The following is a 10196-nucleotide window of genomic DNA, read 5'->3' as shown; positions in this document are numbered from 1 at the left end:
GTAAGCATTTAAATAACTTCAGTGATGGAGGGTCGATCCACAGCATTCTCCTTAACACACAACAAGCTCACATGAACACATCTTAGTACCATATTTTCAGGATATCCTCCGTGCAATGATTTATCAATGAGCTCACAGCATCTGCCTTCTTTCCACAATTCCCAAGCCTAGAAAGTTAGAAGTGCTCAAACATTTTTTTTAAGGAGCTAGCTATAACTTTTACTTACACTTAGTTGAATGCTCTTGCGTTGTAACGGGAGTCAAAATTTTTTTATAAAATAATATAGTTCAGTGTATGAAACTAAACAAATTTTTCAATAAATTCCTGTAATGTACAGTTGAAAACTCTAAACCTGTATCAGCTAAGATATTCTTTTAACCTCTGAATGCCCGTGAAGCAAGGCGACGTGCGCGGCTATCGCGGGGACAGGAGGCGTGGGGGGGGGGGGGGGGATTCGAAGCTGGGGTCGACTTCGGATGTGAGATGTAACTTCTGAAAGCTTTGGGGGAAGTAACATCGTCAGCTTCAGAGCAGACTCAGCAGTTGATGTGTCACTCCCTTGTATCTGTCATTTCACATCAAAGCAAGGTTAAGATCTAACAAGGCAGAGAATATTGAATTTCTTATACAGAGCACTTTGTAAATGGAAGCAATATAAATTGATTCCGACACTTACTGTGTGGTGCTTGGGTTTGGCATAAGAAATAAATTTTTTCCTCACCATTGGAGACAGTTACAATTTGTCGAGAACACTGGCCTTTGCCACTGAGGACTATCTGGTATCAGCACAAAGAATATAATGATATCTGAAGGTATAGTGAGCGAATAACTGGTTGGGTGGATCGATAACAGGTTGAAATGAGCATGCCTTAAGTATGGTCGGGTCCTTCTATGGTCCTTTTTCAGCCTTAAGGCACCCTCCGTATTCAGGACAGCTACAAGAACAACCAAGTAATTCCGGCAGTTCCCTGAAAAGAAATGTAGGACTGAGAATGATAGTTAGAGAGCGGTAAATAGATTTTAAAAAAAATTCTTTTAAAATAGATGATCTTCTTTTATTTTGTCATCCAACGTATATTAAAAACAAAGCGTAATACAAAACATAGCGAAAACACAAAACTCAACCAAAAGATCCGTATAGAACAGAACAGAAACTTAGAGAATTCAAAAACCAATTCATAACTCGTTCCCATACAATATTTGGAACTTGAGAAGAAAGATTAAAAAGTCAAAGATAAGATCATCGGTTGAAGAAATTCTCTAAGTTAATAATCTAGAGGTAATGGAGTTCAAGACCCATGAGTATACTTGTACATGATTTTTATGCCTCTAGCAACAAGAAAAATGACTTCACAAGGTGTTGAAAATTCAGCCCAAAAACCAAAACGAAAATCACAACGAAACAACAAAAATTTGCAAACTTGTAAGGGAATCAATAGAGGAAAACTAGAAGAAGGGGAATTCAAGCATATGCAAAAATATAAACTTCATTACTCAAAAAAATCAACCCTATTTTAGACGAATTACAAATATTTTTCACTCAAAACTCTCAGTTAATACATAAGTTAAACACTCATTATTCATTTCCTCTAAAACCCTAGCACTAGGCTCTCAAATGAGTGGCACAATAGGCTCAAGTGGTTGGTTCATCCTCTCTCATTGCTTTACCCCTCTATTCCCTAAATTTTCTAGCTTTTTCTCAAAATACCTATCTCTTGTAGTATGCTCCTACCTATCACCGAGTGTATTTTGGTCCATTTTCTTTTTTATTTATCGGATGATCGCGACGCCTTCACAACTTAGCTTCGTCTCAACGCAAGCTTCTCGATGGTGCCACGTACTCCTCCAGTCCTCCCACGGTTTTGAGACCAAACCACGAAACCCTCTGCACGCTTCTCAAAGCGTGACTCGCCACTTGCTTACACCTTGAGTAAGCACTCTGATGTAGACATGTGTACTCTGTCTTGCACTCCTAACCGTCGGCAAGTTTCTCCCGCTCCCGATCTCTCGGGCCATCTTATCACTTGCACCGGTATCCCTTTCGCTTGACTTTGTTAACATGTCGTCTTCATCATCCGTTTCATATTTTGCTTGACCTCCACATGTATAGCTCGGATCACCCTTGACTCTGTCTGGCCTCCTTGATCATCCGGCACCAAACACCCGCTTAGCCTCGATCACCCGCCATCGATCATCAAGTTGCATTCGTCAGCTGCATTCCATAAGACAAGAAAACACATTTCTCCAACTCCAACTCTAGTTAGTTCATAATCAAAATGCTCAAATCAATCCCAAGCAATCCAAAACTCGACAAATCTATAGGCTTGGTAAATATATCGGCTAGCTGGTATTGGACATCTATGTAGCTCAACTCAATATCTCCCTCCTTATTGTGGTCTTTTGGAAAGTAAAATCTCGCATCTATGTATTTGGTTCTGGAGTATTGAACTAGGTTGTTAACTAAGCTTTGGCACTGATGTTGTCACACAAGAGTGACACACTTCTAAAATCAACCCAAAATCTCTCAAAGTAGCAATCATCCACAAAATCTATGAGCAACATTTAGCAATAGCTACATATTCAGCTTCAGCAGTAGACTACACAACGCTAGACTGTTTGCGAGAAGACCAACACACAAGATAAGTACCCAAAAAGTGACAAGTATCGGAGGTACTTTTCCTGTCAATTCTACAACCAAAAAAATCCGCATCTGAAAAACCTCGAAGTGAAAACAAAGAGTAAGCAGAAAACCAAAGCTCATACTCAAGATTGTGCTTGAGGTACCTCAGAATATGTTGCACCGCTTGATGGTGAGACATCCTCAGTAAAGCTTGGAAGCAAGCACACAAGTAAACAGTGAAGTGGATATCAGGTCTTATCGCCGTCAAGTACAGGAGAGAGCCGATAATGCTTCTGTACTCTCACTGGTCCACCTTATCGCCATTTTTATCTGGATTAAGCATGGTCGAGGTAGTCATCGGTGTTACCAAGGGCTTCACATCACTCATGTCAAACTTCTTCAGCAAATTCTTGGTGTACTTCGTCTGGTGGATGAATGTACCTTGCTTGCATTGCTTGATTTGCAGCCTAAGAAAGAAGTTGAGCTCGTCCATCTTTGACATCTTGAGCTCCCTACTCATAGTTTCTGTAAATTTGGTCACAAATGCATAAGAAGAGCCACAAAAAATGATATCATCCATATATATCTGAACAAAGAAAAAATCATTGACATGCCTAAAAGTGAATAAAGTATTATCAGCTAACCCCATCACATGTCCATACTCTAGCAAGCAGGACCTAAGCCTATCATATCAAGCTCTAGGTGCTTGCTTAAACCCATACAAAATCTTTTTAAGCTTGTAACTCTATGTACGTATTTAGGGTGCTCAAAGCCTCGAGGTTGCCTAACATAGACCTCTTCCTGAATGAAACCATTAAGAAAAACACTCTTAATATCCATTTGGTACAACTTGAAACCTTGAAATGCCGCAAATGCAAGGAAGATCCTAATAGCTTCTAGTCTAGCTACCGATGCAAATGTCTCTTCAAAGTTTGTTCCCTCTACCTGAGTGAAACCCTGAGGCACTAGTCTAGCCTTGTTTCTCACTACAGACCCATCCTCTCTCTGTTTGCTTTTGAAAACTCATTTTGTGCCTATGGTGTGAACATTAGGGGGTGGCTCTATAAGGACATAAACTTGGTTTCTCTCAAAAATTTCAAGCTCTTCACGCATAGCATTGACCCAACTCAAATCAGATAAAGCATGTCTAACATCATGAGGTTCAAACGAAACAACGAATGCAGAATCAATAAAATGAGCATGAGAAGCAGATTTAAACCTCGTTACCCTCTCATTGATGTCATCGATCATCGTCTGTGGAGGGTGTCACCGCTGAATGTATTGAGGGGCCGCACGCTGTGAATGTACCTCCCCCTCAAACATTGTTGGTGCAGGTTCGAAAGCAGCTGAAGTGAAAATAGAGGCTGCAGGACCCACCCTCTGCTGGAGTAGAATAAACAGAAGTCAGCTCTGAAGCAGGTGTGATAGAGAAAAGTAGTGGATCATCCTCATCATCACCAAGAGCTGAAAGGTCACCGTCTATAGAGATACTCACGCTGATCTCCTGATCACCTGCACAATCAAAGACAGAACTAGCACAGGAGTTGACTCATCAAAAGTCACATCACAGGATGCCATAATTGTGTTAGTGTCAAGATTGTAAACTTTGTAAGCATCATTACGAAGAGAATACACTAAGAAAAAGTCATCAGAAGAACACGACTCAAACTTATCAAGATTGTCACACTTTAGGATGAAACAACGACACCCAAAAATTCTCAAATGCGAAACCTTCGGCTTTCTCCCAAAACGTAACTCATAAGAAGTCAAATTCAAGATCATGCGTAAGAAAATTCGATTGAAGATGTAGCACGCCGTGCTAATGGCCTCAGCCCAAAACTTTCTAGGAGTCCTATGCTCATCGAGCATCGTCTAGCCATCTCCATCAAAATATGATTCTTCTTCTCAACCACACCATACTACTGAGGAATGCGTGTAGCAAAAAATTGATGCTCAATGTCATGCTCAAGACAGAAAGCATCAAAGAGATAGTTCTTGAACTCAGTGTCATTATCACCGTGAATTGCTTTCAATGCACCAGTGAATTCTTTGAACAATCTTAAAGTCAAGCTCCGAAATTGTGAAAAGACTTCATTCTTGCTCACAAGAAAGAAGACCCAAGAGTAGCGAGAAAAGTCATCAATAATGACAAGAACATACCACTTGTCGACCGCCGAACGAACCCGAGAAAGACCAAAAGTGTCCATATGGAGAAGTTCTCCTAATCGTTCAGTCATCAACAGATTAACTAGTGGGTGGGAGGTAACAACCATCTTGCCATACCGATAAAGAGCACAAACAATATTCTTCTTAAACTTGAGCTTAGGCAATCCTTGGATCAAGCCTAGGACACTCAAACGAGTAAGCAAATCAAAGCTCATATGCCCTAGTCTCATATGCCACATCCAAAGATCAGAAGAAGATCGAACAATCAAACAACAAGAAGAACCAAGAGACTTAGAAAAATCAGCTCCAAAAAATCTCCCAACTCAAGAAATCTTGCACATCAAAGCATAAAAGGAATCAAGAACTCAAGAAGTATTGCGTTTGAAACACACTTCCAAGTCATCATCCAACAATTGAGATATAGAAACAAGGTTGTATCCCAGATGCTCCACTAAAGCTACATCCTTGAGAGTGAAACTCTAATTCACCCTTACCATACCTTTGCCTTTCACCCTTTTTTTTCGATCATCCCCGAATATGATGTACTCGTGTCGCTTCACAGGGGTAAGGCAGGAGAACTATGATGAATCTCCGGTCATGTGGCGCGAACAACTGGAGTCAATGGGCCATTTGTTCTCCAGGTCTTCGCTTGCCTCCTACATATGAGAAGAATAATAGATGGATGGCTTAGTACTGGGTTTAGTCAAAAAGCTCTTGTGAATCTAGTACTGGGTCATCTGCCCTGAAGTGGTAAACATGGGTGCAAGTAAAACAAATCTAGTATGCTGATGGCAAGTACCATGATGAGGAAAACATGGTCTGCCAAAGCGCTGAGACTCAAAACCTCTTACACATGGATCAAAACCATATGAGTCATGAAAAAATCCATACTAGACAACACCTTTAGGAAGAGACTAAAAAACACTAGGGACTTATGAGTGTAAGCGAGGAAAAAACACTCCTCCTCAAGGAGCTTCTTCTCGGCACTCTTAAGCCGACTTGGTGGGGTCGATGAACAGTGATAGCCGAGTAAAAATATCCCCACCATTTCTTCTATTCAAAAGAAAGCCTTCTCATGGTACAAAAATTATGGGACAAATTTGTGTGAAATTATAATTCACGTGCAATACATTTTAACTTATTTGACCATAATAGCCTGAGCCAATTTCCAATTAAAATTCTCCAAAGATGCAAGCTTTTCTAATTTGCGGTAATTTTTATGCCTTCAAAATCATTCCCAAAAATTTGGGGAAAATCACTAATATTCCTAATTTAAGATGGACTAATTTCTAAAATTGTTTCCAACCTTATGTTGCATAGCAAATATGTGAGTTTCTTCACAAAGCATTACTTAATATTAACTTTTACAATTTGAGTTTAATTTAGAACACATGCCAAAAATTGCTCAAAATAATAAACATGATGCTAATGACGCTCATTAATGCTATCATCACACAAACCACCAGAAATCTTTGGTGCACCCATCGCCTATCGTCACCACCATGAGGGCATGAAAGAGTTGACAATCGGTGTCATCGCATGGCACTTCCAGTCCCACCCATGGTTTATCAAGCGTCATCCAACTGAACCATAGCCACCTCAGTCTGAGCATGCGACCAAATTTCTCCAATTTTAGCACGTCGAGGCCATCGAGCTATTTCAACCGGCAAACCTGATCCCATGAAATCTTTCACTTGGCCCCACTAGCCTCCTCTGTGCCTACCCATAACCAAGCTCACATGATTTTCTCTAGACATTTGCGAATGTAGACTGACAGCTAATGTGTTGTCATAATGTAGATTGGTAGGGCAGTCAGAACACTTTTGAGGAGTGTTACACATCCTGTAGGGTTGAAAAACTAGCCATTCCAACCGGCCATCCGACCCGCCGCTCGGTTGACTAGAGGTTGCAGCTGCACCCATCACAGCTTCCTAAGTGACAGGGGCATTCCCAAGTATTTGAAAGGGAGGGGCAGAGGCGAAAGTTGCAGGAGCTACACAATGTTGGCCATATCTAGTTCATCACATAAGATGGCTGCCATAGAACTTTTAGTGAGGTTTGCTCATAATCCTCAAACTTGTCCAAAGGTGTCTAGGATTTGTCTAGTGATCTCTAGTTCTTCTTTGATTGGCACCAGAAATATAGCAGTGTCATCCGCGTAGAGTGATAGCCTCATATGCGCCCCACAGTGGTTTATCATAGAGAAGTAGCTGTGGTTGCCAACTCAAAGAGACGTTAGAGGGGGTCGATGGCAATGATGAACAGAAAAGGGGATACATGATCCCCTTGTTGTAACCCTCTATGATGTTGGAGGCTGTGATCGGGTACGCCGTTGAGAAGAACTCTTGATGATGCTGTTGAGAAGAGGATGGTCATCCATTTGCGCCATCTGGTGCCAAAACCTCTAGCACACAGGAGATCCAATAGATAAGGCCACGAGACCATGTCAAAAGCTTTTAAGATGTCTAGTTTGAACAATAATGAAGACTTTCATTCCCTGTGCAGTTCCCTTGCCAAGTGTTGGACGTATAGGAAGTTCTCTTGAATGCACCTTTTCCTTATGAACGTGCTTTGTTCCATGGAGACCAGACTATTCAGGTGTGGTGCGAGGCGCAAGAGAGTGCCTTAGCGATGAGCTTGGCTATGTTGTGCATCAAATTGATTGGTCTGTGATCCCTGGTTGTTGTTGCTCCATCATTGTTGGGCAGCAGTGTAATGAGGGTGCCATTGAGGCAGTCAAAGTGGTGATGGTTCATAGTGTAGAAGTGATGTACCATTGCCATGACGTTTGTCTTGATGATGGCCAGCAGGTCTGGTAGAAACAATTCGTGAACCATATGGACCTAGAACTTTGTTCGTTGGGGAAGCCTTGGCAGTCCTCCAAATTTCCTCCTCGGTGAAAGGGATCTCGAGAGAGGAGAGGTCAAGTGTCTGCAACCCTAGCACTTCCCAGTTGGTGTCCTTGAGCTGTTGGCAAGTGTGCTGAGAATGGAGGTGAAATGTTTGGAGTGAGTTGGTTGCCAAGCTGGAGGGTTGTTTGGAGTGAGTGAATGTAAATTTTTTTATGCGTCCTCCATTAGTGCGTATATGCAAAAACTTGAAATTTGTGTCCCCCACCTTGAGTGACAACAGTCAAGATCGCTCACGATGACAAACATGTCCACTACTGCAAGTCCAAGTACCCTGGTTTTGAGCCAAGTACATAGCTCCTGTTCATGTGGTGTGAGGTCACACACCTCCTGTGCCAGGTCAAAAAGCCAAATTATCTCTTGGGAGATGGCGAATTGGAGCTTGAGCTCTCCGAAGTTCTGTGAATGCCATGATTGCAAGTCCCTCGCAACCCAGTTCAGTTTGGCTTCCACAATTCTGTAGGGGTCAGTTAGGTCACAGGGAGCTAACCATGCTTGTTGAACCAATTCCAAGAAGCCATCAATATGGATCCAATTCTTGAAGCGGAAGCATATTTACGGTTTGATGTCAACCTTGAACATTAGGAGCAGCGGGCATTGGTCTAATGCTAGCGAGGAGAGTGGTTGTAGAATGGCATCTGAGTGGAGTAGATCCTAGTCTGAATTGCAGAAAGCCCTATCCAGGCAGACTAGAGTCGGGGGGGGGGGGGTTGTTCGTTGTTCCATGTGTAGTGTTAGCCTAGGAGGGGCAGTTCCTTGAGAGCGTAGTCATCCAGTGCGCGTCTAAATTTCTCCATGAGGCGTCTGTTGAGGTTGAGGTTGCTTTTCTCAACTGCCTTGATGATCAAATTGAAATCACCAATCATTAGCCATGGTCCTATCACCGCGCATCCGATGTCCTTGATTTCGGCTAGGAACACTGTCTTCTCAGCATCTAGGTGCGAGCCATAGATGACCGTTAAGGTCCATGGCGTATCATCTTGCACCGTTAGCACCCAGGCAAAGATGGAGCGATCTCGATGAACTACTTGGTCCAGAGAGAGGATTGTGTTGTCCCAGAAGAGTAGGATACCTCACAGTGAGCCCGATGTGTCCATTATTCCAAATTGGTCAAGGCGAGGGCCCCCCACCTCTGAAGCGAGGAGAGTAGTTGTTGTTGCAAGCTTAGATTCTTGAAGGCACAGTAAGTTGTTGCGGGAGTTGATGAGGAGGTCGCGCGCCACTTCTCTTTTGGCTGGATCGTTCAGACCCCGAACATTCCAATTGATGATGTTTTCTAATATTTGTAACAAGTAGTTGGCTAGCCCCGGTTGCGCAAGTGCTTGGGACTAACATGGATGACATTACAAAATAGAGGATAGAGCGTGTGCTTGGTACACCACCGTGGGCAATGGTAGTTATGATGCCAGTGGTCATTACAAAAGGGGCCTGGATGAATTAGAGCAACAAAACACATGCTCGATGGAGAAGCCATAGAGGGAACCATGGACTCGACTGTGGACATCAACATGGGGTACAGTCCAACAACGACATATATAAGGAATTAGAAGATCATGCCACCTCACCTTGCAACCCGCTGATAATTGGAGCGAGCTCAGCATCATCAAGGTTGACCTCTGCTGTGACCCCTTTCCACAAAGGGCAGAGAGTACATCCACCTATTCTTGGACCAGAGGCCTCTTGACTTTCTGCTCATAAGCTTTGGACGCTCCCTTGTCAAAAAATTTCTCATCATCGATGAGGTTGAAGGTTTTGGAGATCCTGGCCTGGGCACGGTGGGCAACTCGAATGGTGTTCGACCTCACAGCTAGGCGATAGCTGGAGCGCACCATAACTTTAATAGCCTTGGGGGTGCATTCAAGAGCTGTGCGGGCGGGATGTGGATGACGGGAGCTTTGCGCGGGGTCGTGCAAGCATTAGAGAAAGCTATCGGTCTGGCTGATCGCACCACCGCCTAGAGTAGGGTCCACAAGTGTCTTCAGTGGCGGCACCGTGCCGCCATTGGTACCAACAAGGGTGTCATCCTCTATCCCTGCATGCAGCATGGGTTCAGAGGTCGTGGCCACCGAGTTCTCGATCCTGATAGTTGTGCTAGCGTGTCATGTCCCAAATCCGTAATCATGTGCTTAAGCATAATCGTGTGTCATTAGCATCATGCTTAAATATGAGCAATTTATTTTTGCACACTAGAGCACTTTGTTTGGAGTCAATTGGTTGAGAGAAATAATTTTGAGATAGAAAAGAATCAAATTTGCTTTGAAAATGTCTTGTTTCTATAGCAAATGGGGCCCACATGTGTTGGCCAACCACTCCCTCACCCACTCCCCTCACTATCTCCCCCTCCCCATGCGCCTAGTCCCTCCCAACCAACCAAGGCAGCAGAGAGCTCCCCCTCCTCTCACTCCCTCTTGAGCTCTCTCACTCCTCACTTGGATTCCTCTCTCTAGAAATGAAGCCAATGTACGCATGTGGTATACACGCGATCACAAGCTCTTAAGCT

This window comes from Phragmites australis, chromosome 2 (genome assembly GCF_958298935.1).
Source record: "Phragmites australis chromosome 2, lpPhrAust1.1, whole genome shotgun sequence".
In the NCBI taxonomy this organism is placed as follows: Eukaryota; Viridiplantae; Streptophyta; class Magnoliopsida; order Poales; family Poaceae; genus Phragmites; species Phragmites australis.
Note: the sequence above shows the minus strand (reverse complement) of the source record.